This window comes from Microcebus murinus, chromosome 6 (assembly GCF_040939455.1).
Source record: "Microcebus murinus isolate Inina chromosome 6, M.murinus_Inina_mat1.0, whole genome shotgun sequence".
NCBI lineage: Eukaryota > Metazoa > Chordata > Mammalia > Primates > Cheirogaleidae > Microcebus > Microcebus murinus.
This window is the reverse complement of record NC_134109.1, coordinates 30884715-30896106: the sequence shown is the minus strand read 5'-3', so window position 1 is coordinate 30896106 and position 11392 is coordinate 30884715. Positions and strand designations below refer to the sequence as shown.

Here is an 11392-nt window from a genome sequence, read left to right as displayed (position 1 = left end):
TATTTTTAGTTGGCTAATTAATTTATTTTTATTTTTAGTAGAGACAGGGTCTCGCTCTTGCTCAGGCTGGTCTCAAACTCCTGACCTTGAGCGATCCTCCTGCCTCGGCCTCCCAGAGTGCTAGGATTACAGGCGTGAGCCACTGTACCCGGCCAAGAAAATAACTCTTTAAAAAATAGTAGAAAAACCCAGTAGTAAAAGTTAAGTATAACTTAAATATATGTTTTGTCTTTTCAATGCCAGCACAGATTTAGGAACATACTGAGGATGAAGTTATAGGCATCAACAGGTGAAATGTACAAGTATATTTAAAAGAAATCTTTCCTTGTGATCAGAAATAGTTTTGTTAGCAGAAAACTTGGTTCCTTAAAGTAAAAAAAAAACTAAAAAAAAAAAAAGAAATAGTTTTGAAATGAAGCAAACTGATTGGAGGTCATCACAGCTGCTTTTGTGAATAGGCCAAGAGCATAATTATGCCTTTCTCCTTCCCCTTCCCCTAAATTACTAAAAAATAAAAATATATTAATAATCTGAAAGACAAATATGGATTGAACATAAAATGTTTCACATTTTGATCCATAGCCTAAAAATTAATTTTTTTTATTTTTTAATTATTTTTGAGGCAGAGTCTCACTTTGTTGCCCAGGCTAGAGTGAGCACTGTGGTGTCAGCCTAGCTCACAGCAACCTCAAACTCCTGGGCTCAAGCAATCCTTCTGCCTCAGCCTCCCGAGTAGCTGGGACTACAGGCATGCACCACCATGCCCGGCTAATTTTTTCTATATATATATTAGTTGGCTAATTAATTTCTTTCTATTCATAGTAGAGACAGGGTCTTGCTCTTGCTCAGGCTGGTTTCGAACTCCTGACCTCAAGCAATCCGCCCGCCTCGGCCTCCCAGAGTGCTAGGATTACAGGCGTGAGCCACCACACCCGGCCTAAAAAATAAAAATATATTAATAATCTGAAAGACAAATATGGATTGAACATAAAATGTTTCACATTTTGATCCATAGCCTAAAATTAATTAATAGCTTGATCAGACTAATGAATGGAATGTTTGCATCCTCAGTTATTAGCCAATATAGGTGCTATCCCAAAATGCTTCCTGATATGAGAAAACCCAGGTGACTATTTCCACATTTACCAAGGGAGACAATGGGTAGGAATTCACAATTGCATTTCTGATTCACTGATCATACCAGCCCTGAGCACTCTAGGTAAAATGAAGATCAATGTAGCAGTTTTGTCTGAAATTATAATCAGTGATCTAGTAAATTGCCATCAGCCCTGTTATTACCAATAAATAATCACAATGCATTAAAAAGTAACTTGCAATCATGCATAATTAGGCCTAAGTTGTTGTAAAATAAAAAACAAGCCTGTTTTGTCTGAACTGGCAGTGTAAAGAAGACAGCACTGAAGTGTCTGAATCATCTGTAATGCCAAGTACTCTCCATAAACTCATAATGTGGTTAGGCTTTGAGATGCACTTTTTTGAAATCTTAGATGTATAAACTTTCATAGGCTCACATAACCTATGATTATCTTCACTCAGACAAATTAAACTTCAGCTTTAGTAATTCTTAGATAAGCTATGTCTCTGGGTCTGAAGGATAGTATAATAATTTAAACCAAAGTAATAGGGAAGAGACCACTTAAGTTTAGTGTTACTGTAGCAGTCTTCTACAAGTTTACTAACAGCTTTAGCCTAACCCCAGTAAAGCCTGATAACAGTCATGAGAATTCATTAGGAAGTTTACTGAGGGGGGTGTGTACCATTATACCCATGCCTTTATGAATCCATATAGAGATACAGTATTTATGTATATATGTGTATAGTTAAGAGTGAATTTGGATTACCTAAGTAACAGTTGTCTGGCAAACTGGACATGATGGCATGCTCTTTTCACAAATTTTGTTGGCACATTCCATGCAGAAGAGGTTGTGGCCCCATGGAAGTAGGGAGGCAATAACTTCCCTCTCAAAGCAAATCATGTAGTCATGCTTTTGTTTTGATTCTGGAGGTGAGCTAGAGGTGGAACCACCACTGGAGGAGGAGCAACTATTGATACAATTAGAAAAAGCAGGGATATATATTGGAAGGCTAACCTAGTTGCCTGTACTGGGTGGTTGTTCCTAACCCTTTGAGCAAGTGGGTGTTCTAGAGTTATCAGTCTTGTGTAACCAAGTTGCCTACTGACATATCAAAATGTAGATGTCTAATTGATATCTTAAATTATCATGATGAAAACAGAATGCCTAATCCCTAATCTTTCCGTTTTGTTAAGTAACTTAATTTATGTTAGAGGCAAGGACCCTCAAAGACCCTCAACTCCCCTATGACTTGTCCTACGCACGGACTTCGCCCTGGAAAATCCCAGCTATAGTTCCAAGAAGAATGCATTCCCTGACGTGCTTGCTCCAGGGCATGCTACCTGCAATGTTCCCGACCACCTGCCAGGTTGGAGATGAGTAACCAGTCAAAGACAGGATACCAATAAGAGGCTGATTGGGGCTGATTAACCCAAACCCAAGCCTCATAGTCGCCCCACTCTATTTTTTTGTTTCTACTTCCTTGTTTCTGTATGCTTATAAAACCTACTAAGAATCTAAGTAAAGCAGACCTTGACAACCATTTGCTTGGTCTCGTTTCTTTCTCTCGCCCATCTCTTTCAGGCACGATCCCCCTCGCCCCGCGAGTAACAGAAGGTCCCTCGGGCCTGGACAAATTTACCCAGTTCATATAACAATCTTAAGAACCAACCATTGATTCTGTTCTTTCCCTTGCACTCACACCCAACCCATCAGAAAGTCCATTTGTCTCTATGTACAAAATATAGTCTATGTCTGACCATCTCTGCTAGTACCATCTTATTACAAACCACTAGTATTTATTGCCTCTACTTCTGCTGTTCTTCCTAAGTTTGTCCTGCTGTTCACTCTCCATCCCCCATTCATTCTTCCCTCAGCTGGAGTAATCTTAGAAAAATGTAAGTTGGATCATGCCATGCTCCTGATTTAAATATTTCAATCAACTCCATCTCACTTAGAAAAAAGTCAATGTCCTTAATATTACCTCTAAGACCCCATGATCTGGCCTCTGTCCAGCTCTCTAATTCATCTACTACCACAACTCCTTGCTCCATTTGTTACTTTGCATATATACTGCACTTTTCTCTGACCCTCAAATAAATTAAGTTTGGTTTTGCGTTAGATCTTTGCATTTGCTATGCCATATACCCCCACTACTTCTTTTCACTGTTTTATCTCCAGTATCTAGAAGAGTTGCCAACACATAGTAGGCCTTCAATAAATAAATAAATTTCAGTGATGATGAAACTTAAATCCAGTCACTTGCTAAATCACACTACTGTTGTCACTTGCTGCCTCATCACCTGCTGCAGCCACTGGTGTGCTAGCTCTGCTGCCTATATTCCTCTCAACTGTTCTCATTAACATCACTGATACCCTCAGAATGAATCCAGAATGTTCAGCTTTACAAGGTGGCCTCATTTCCTTCAGACTGTCAAAAGAAAATATTTTGTCCCATGACTAAGAAATGGCTAAAATGTAAATTCTGCATCTTTGTTCGTGGCTTTTATATGCCCAGGCAAAATCTCTTTAAAATTAGAATTCGTTGCTTCTGGCCTCTGCTGACACTATTTCATGCTTTCATGGCAATTGGCCCTATTGGACACTGCTGTTAGGGGATAAAACCTTTTTATTCTAATATAAACCCAAATGTATTCTTGTCACTGCTATTTATTTATTTATTAGACACAGGGTCTCTTTTTGTCACCCAGACTGAAGTACACTGTTAACATCATCATAGCTTACTGTAACTTTGAGCTCCTGGGGTCAGGTGATCCCTTGCCTCAGCCTACAGAGTATCTGGGACTACAGGCACATGCCACCATGCCCAGCTAGTTTTAAAATTTTTTTTTTTTTTTTTTTTTTTTTTTTTGAGACAGGGTTTCACTGTGTTGCCCAGGATGGTCTTGAACTCTTGGCCTCAAATGATCCTCTTGTCTCTGTGTGAGCCACCACTCCTGGACTCACGTGTTTATTAATTGTGTTGTTCTTTTCCTTTTAGAAGGAGTTGGCCTGCCTAGCGTATTTGGTCATATTCCCCAGACTTCCTTTCTAATAACTGATATGGACATGATATTTTTATGGCCTTATGAAACGAATCTTCAATCTTACTACTTAAAAAAAAAAAACAAAAAAACTGGAGCTGGGTGTGGTGGCTCAGCACTTTGGACGGCAGAGGTGGGAGGATTGCTTGAGCCTAGGGAGTTTGAGGTTGCAGTGAGCTATGATTACACTATTGCACTCCAGCCTGGGTGAGAGAGGGAGACCCTGTTTCTAGGGAAAACAAAATTAATTGCCACTATTTCATGTTCAATACTATTTCAATATAAGTATTCTGCTTCTCACCTACATAATCTTTCATGCCTTCTCTGAATTAGTCTACGTTTCTTATTCTAGTCACCTAACTGGTTTCCATTTTTAGTTAACTAACTTGTTAATAAAATTTGACATATGCCTCCTTCCTTGTCCCTCCCTCTCCCTCACCAAAAAAATTTGACATATATTTGAGATAAATTTGTCTAAGAAATATATATATATATATTTTGTAGACAGAGTCTTGCTCTCTTGCTCCAGCTAGACTTCAGTGACATCATTATAGTTCACTGCAACCTCAAACTCCTTGGCTCAAGCAATCCTCTTGCCTTAGCCTCCCGAGTAGCTGGGACTATAGGTGTTTGCCACGACGCCCAGCTAATATATATATATATATATATATATATGTATATATATATATATATATATAAATAATTTTTTTTTTTTTTAGTGCAGGCAGGGTCTTGCTCAGGCTGGTCTCAAACTCCTGGCTTCAAGTGATCCTCCTGCCTCAGCCTCCCAAAGTGCTAGGATCACAAATGTGAGCCACCAACTTGGCCTAAGAAATTTTTGATAAGTCTCATAGTTCTTTCATTTAATACATTTAGAAAAACCATCTGTTCCTGTTCTTTTATTCTCTATTTAGGTAAATTGTATCACTATATACCAAAGGACCTAAGTACAAAACCTGGGATATCCCAGACTGCTTTCTCTCTCTAACCGCCTTCCTTTCTCTGTCAGTCAGTTTGTATGTTTAAGTATCAAAATCTTTTTTTCTTCATTCTCAAGCTAATTTCTTTAATTCCTACCCTTTTTAATTTTGTCTGTATTGTTTTAGAAACCTCTTAAATCATCTCTTTGACTGCAGTTTTGTCCCTTAAATTCATCCTCTGCTTGTTTCCAGGTTATCTTTCTAGAATTCAAATTTTATTTTGACTCTCCTGCTTAAAATCCATCATTGACTTCTCTTAGTCTTTAGGTAAAAGCCAAATTTCTTAGTAGGGCACACAGTGATTTATGATCTGATTTTATCCACCTTTCTAGCTTCATTTCTCACATTTTCTTGCTATAAAAATGTAAATTTGATTACATTGTGTCCCCACCAAAATCCTTCACTGGCTTTCTATCTCACTTATAAGACAAATCAAAGTCATTGCCTATAAGGGTCTATGTAATTTGACCTCTTCTTAGCTCTTTAACTCATCTACCACCACAGGGTCCTGACAGCCCTTTCCCCCAACTTTGCAACCACATTGGCTTTCTCTCTACATTTCAAAGGAGTTTGTTCTTGCTTTCAGTCTTAGCACTTACTGGGTCATCTGCTCCAAGAACTTCACATGCCTGGTTCCTTAATTCACATCTGGGCTAAAATGGCACCCCATTAGTGAAGCCTTTCAGACTGCTAAATACTCAGTAGTAGCCTTTTCACTTTTATGATAGAATTTATCACTATGTCTCTGTCTTATTCATCTATATGTTTACTTATCTTCAATCTCCCTCTCAACAGAATTTAAGTTCATATCAAGTCATGCGCAATTACAAGCAATTTCTCATATTTGCCATATTTGTTCAAACTCTTTGCCATTTTATATGCTATTTATTCCCTTGACTATCTTGACTATCTTTCCATCCATTCTTCTTGGGTAATTCTGATTTATCCTTACAATTTAGTAGGGAGCTTATCTATTCCAGGAAGACTTCCTTGACACTTTCTGCTTCCTTGACACTTCCCAGATAAGATTAGTTTAGTTGCCTTACATGGGGATACCTCCAGTTTCTCATGCCATACATTTTATTTACCTTTCTACTTAACTTAGATTTTAGATGTAGGAATTGTGTGTTTCCTATTTATATCCCCTGTGTAATGATGTATATATAGTGGTTATTCACTAAATATTTATTGAATTAATAAATTAATGAATTGTCCTAGAATTGAACCAGAGGACATTTGTGTGACAGGATCAACTTCTCACAATTTACTTGCCAACTATTAACTATTATTTCTGAGTAGACTGTAGGATCTCTTCTCAGATACCTTATTCTTTCTAAACCAGTTCTTCCTCCATGCCCACTCCCCTGTAATAGTGTAGCCTTTATCATCTCTTAGTTTGTGAGACTTACTTCCAGTTCCTTGGTATAACCTTCGATCTTAAAGCCTGCTTTATAATTTAACTAAAGGTAAGGGGAAGGCGGGTTTGTTTAAATGTACATTTGATTTAATCTTCACAACGACCTTCAGAGTAAGTACTGTTAAGTCTACTTTATAAAAGAGGAAACCAAGGATGGGGAAGATTTTAACTTGCCTAAGGGTGCATGAGTAGGAAAAAGCATTATCAAGATCGGAATTTAGGGCTTAAATGTCTATGTTTATTCTAGTACATCTCCCTCCTCCAGAGAACTCAGAGACCCTAATGCAATTAGGATTCATGATAGCTTCTTATAATAATTGGGATTTCACAAGGTAAGTATGTAGATTAGGTCCCTGCTTGACCAACTACATTTAAAACCATTTTCAGGATTTCAAATTGATTTCTCATAGGGAGGTGAAATTAGCAAAATAGTAGTGAGAGTTATAGTAATGGTGGTCATAATGTGATGCATTGTGCTATGTCAACTTGATTAAGCTAGAAATTCAATTGCTCACAATCCTCTTCACTGTGTGGTTCTAATTTAGACTTGACCAAAAGCAAAACATTTGTTTGGTTTGAAAGGCAGGAGTGAAGTAGTAGTTTTTGAAGGTCTTTTACCTTCAAATGAACATAGTATAATGGACAGATGCAGAGGTATCTGATGGGTTCTAGGCTGTCCTTATTTTTCTGTGTTCCATGTACAACCTTTTTCCTGATTCCTGGCTTAGGTGATGAAGAGCAGCCCCAGGCCTACTACCAGAAACTTGGGGCCATCAGTGGTGCCTTACCGGTTTTGGAGTTTACAGTATTGCTGTTCCAGTCTGATCAATTTACCTCAGCCACACAGTTGTGGCCTTTGAAACTAATCTGTGTCATATATTCAGCTTTTTGGATCATTTGTTACCTGACAATGGTGCACATTTTATCTCTAAAGCCATTCAAAAGTGGTCTTATGGTAAGGTATTCAACAATCCTTCCACATTCTCTACCATCCACAGACATCTAATACTGTTTAGTGTTGAAGTGGCCTCTCCAAATATTGATTCAAAAAGATTTCTGTCTTTACCTCCTTCACCTGCTCCTGGCTCACACATTTTCATAAGTTTGTGAGGGGTCAAGACATTGCATACCTGCAAGGCCCACACCCCCAGTGAAGCCGGAACCAACATCCGGCTTCTGGAAACTGTTGCTTGCTTGCCACGGAAACTGTCGCTTGCTTGCTTGTTTGCGCCAACTTTGCATTGTTCGAACCCCTGTATAGTGGGGCTACCAGCCAACCAATCATGTTAAAGGTCAATGCATGATCCACGTGTGATCAGCCACTGCATAGCGTATGCACCATAGGGATAAAAGGCACGCTGCAACCCCGGTCGGGGTCCTTGCCTACCAGAGTGGCCACTGCGTTGGTGCTCAAGGCTTGGACCCTGGCTAGCCAGCAAATAAACTCCTCTTGTGTGTTTGCATCCTCGGTGTCTCTGTCTCTCTGTTGGGTAGGGTGGTGAGAGGTAGTCGACTCCCAACAAGTTGATTTAGTTACTGAATGCAACTGTCTCTAAAAACGATCCTCCCCTCTTGAGTGTTTCCTAGGTCATAACGAAGACAAAAAAGTTGGAAGATTATATAGCACTATTTTGAAAATTCTGGATTCTTCGGTGACCATTCCTAGGCATGGTGCATCTTTCATTCCTTTGGTATGCCCCCTGGCAGTACATCCTCTGTGTGGCAGTTTGGCCAGAAATGGGGTCAGGGTATTTAAGCTTAATTATCATTCAATTTCATAACAATTCCTTTGTCCCTCTTGAACTAGACCCTTCCAGAAGGAAGCTCTGGGTCCAGAGCTTTTTATATCTTTTTAAAATCTATTTTTAAAAAGTAAATGTTTAGGCCGGGCGCTGTGGCTCACGCCTGTAATCCTAGCTCTTGGGAGGCCGAGGCGGGCGGATTGCTCAAGGTCAGGAGTTCAAAACCAGCCTGAGCAAGAGTGAGACCCCGTCTCTACTATAAATAGAAAGAAATTAATTGGCCAACTGATATATATATAAAAAATTAGCCGGGCATGGTGGCACATGCCTGTAGTCCCAGCTACTCGGGAGGCTGAGGCAGGAGGATCGCTTGAGCCCAGGAGTTTGAGGTTGCTGTGAGCTAGGCTGACGCCACGGCACTCACTCTAGCCTGGGCAGCAAAGTGAGACTCTGTCTCAAAAAAAAAAAAAAAAAAAAAAAAAAAAAAAAAAAAGTAAATGTTTAGCTACAGGTATGAAAAATACCAATTTTGTAGCAGTAGAGATAGAGCAACAACCTTAGAATTTGAGGGGGAAATATCTTAGACCCTAGGAAGAATGGGGGAGAAAGGGTCATTCATGATCTTTATCTTTTATTTATTTTTTATTTATTTATTTATTTTTGAGACAGAGTCTCACTTTGTTGCCCAGGCTAGAGTGAGTGTTGTGGCATCAGCTTAGCTCACAGCAACCTCACTCTCCTGGGCTCAAGCGATCCTTCTGCCTCAGCCTCCCAAGTAGCTGGGACTACAGGCATGCACCACCATGCCTGGCTAATTTTTTGTATATATATTTTTAGTAGGTCAATTAATTTCTTTCTATTTTTAGTAGAGACGAGGTCTCGCTCAGGTTCGTTTTGAACTCCTGACCTAGAGCAATCCGCTCGCCTTGGCCTCCCAGAATGCTAGCATTATAGGCGTGAGCCACGCACCTGGCCACCTTTATCTTTTAGAACTGCACTGGAACCTTCCTCATGAAGGAAAATGTTCTAATGAATCTCTCTTAAACTCTTGCAAGCATCTAAAATTTAATTAACTACTCAGTTGTTCATCCTATACTAGACAGTTCTGATCATGATTTGACTACCATTCCTCTTAATCTTACAAAGAAGGATGTTGGAAAAAACAGAGATGGACACAGTTCCTGCACCTCCTATGCAAAACACCTGTCAGCACCTTCAGGTGTCTTTCTTACCTCCATTCCCATAACCATCATTCAGTCAGTCTTGGGGTGGGTGAATACCACCTGACTGGTTGGGTAGACAAACAGGATGAACTGGAGTTACTGTCCTTACTCCCTCCCAAAACAAGGACTATATATATTAAATTATTTAAGCTAAACTGGGAACTTTAAGGCTTACCAGTGGCTAGAAGACCACATTAGACATACTGGCAACCTATGTCCTCCAACTAATATAGGTGCCATGTGGAAGGACCCAAAAGTTGTAAGCAGTGCTTTCTGTCTAGGGGTATTATGTATACATTTGTAGCTGTATTTTTTTGTCTGTATACCAAGCATTAACCTCCCTCCCTCCAGAAAATACTTGCATCTGAGGGATAGTCACAAGAGACTTTTAAGTGTTTAAGGAAACATCACCAGTAGATCATGTAGCCCTCAGACAACTGAAGAGTTCTCTCCAAAGTGAGGATATCGTTTTTATTTGGGGAATACCTGTGGTTATTGGGGGGAAGTTGCCAGACTCTATTTTTGCACACTCTGCAGGCAGTTTCTCATACAGTGCCAAGAAATTTGTTAAAGACTTCAGCTGGAGTGACCAATGACACCATCTCAGGCCTGGAAGGAATTCAAGTCAGCCTCAACTCACTGGCCAAGGTTGTTAAGGATAGTAGAATTGCCCTAGCCTTCTGTTTGTGGGCCAAGGCAGAGTATTTGTAATTGCTAGATCCTACTGTACCTAGATTAATGCTGTGGGCCAAGAAACTTAAGAAGCAAGCTACCTGGCTTGCTAAGATAGTCCGCTATAGTGTATGAGATTTGTTCATCTGATTGGGACCTTGGGGAAGGGGAAATGGTTGAGATCAATACTGTAGGAGGGCATAATCCTGCTGTTTGTAGTCCTAATGATAGTATCCTTATAATTAAATGCAAATTGAATGTATTTGATCCCAGACTCTATTTGTCAGATTAATTATAGCAGAAAACAAAGTGGCACACTCAGGGAAAATTCATCAAAAGCCACAACAATATAGAAAAATACAAAACTATAAAACTCCTAGAAAAAAATTGGGAGAAAATCCATGTGATCTTAGATTTGGTGATGAATTTTTAGATACAACACCAAAGGCCATGATCCATGAAAAAAAGAATTGATAAGTTGAACTTTATTAAACTAAAAATTTCTGCTCTTAAAAAGACACTGGTCAAGACAATCAAAAGACAGGTCACAGAATGGGAGAAAATATTTGCAAATGACATATCTAATAAAATACTGTTGTGCAAAATACACAAATGCTGAAAATGCAACAATAAGAAAACAAATAACCTGATTTTAAAAATGATCTAAAGACCTTAACAGACACCTCACCAAAGAAGAAATGACAGGCCAGGTGTTGTGGTTCACACTTGTAATCCTAGCACTTTGGGAGGCTGAGGTGGGAGAATCACTTGAGACCTGGGATTTGAGATCAGCCTGAGCAAGAGACCCATCTCTACAAAAATAATTTTTTAAATAGCCAGGTGTGGTGGCGTGCACTTCTCAGAATGCTGAGGCAGGAGGATCTTTGAGCTTATGAGTCTGATGTTGTAATGAGCTATGATGATACCATGGCACTCTAGCCTGGGCAACAGAGCAAAGCCCTGTGTCAAAAAAGAAGAAGGAGAAAAGAAGAAGAAATGGCATATGGCAATATGCATATGAAAATATGCTCCACATCATCTTTCATAAGAAATGACAATTTAAATGACAATGAGATATACTACATACCTGTTAGAATGGCCAAAATACAGAACACTGATAATATTGAATGCTGATGATGATGTGGAGCAAGGAGAACACTCATTCATTGCTGGTGGGAATGCAAAATGGTACAATGGTACTTTGGAAGACAGTTTGGCAG

General features: G+C 39.3%; 1 pseudogene; it reads right to left on the bottom strand.

Annotated features, from left to right (window-relative positions):
- Positions 1–1841: 1841 nt before the first annotated feature.
- LOC142871531 (RNA-binding E3 ubiquitin-protein ligase MEX3C-like) lies at positions 1842–3455 on the bottom strand (annotated as a pseudogene).
- Between the last annotated feature and the right edge of the window lie 7937 nt (positions 3456–11392).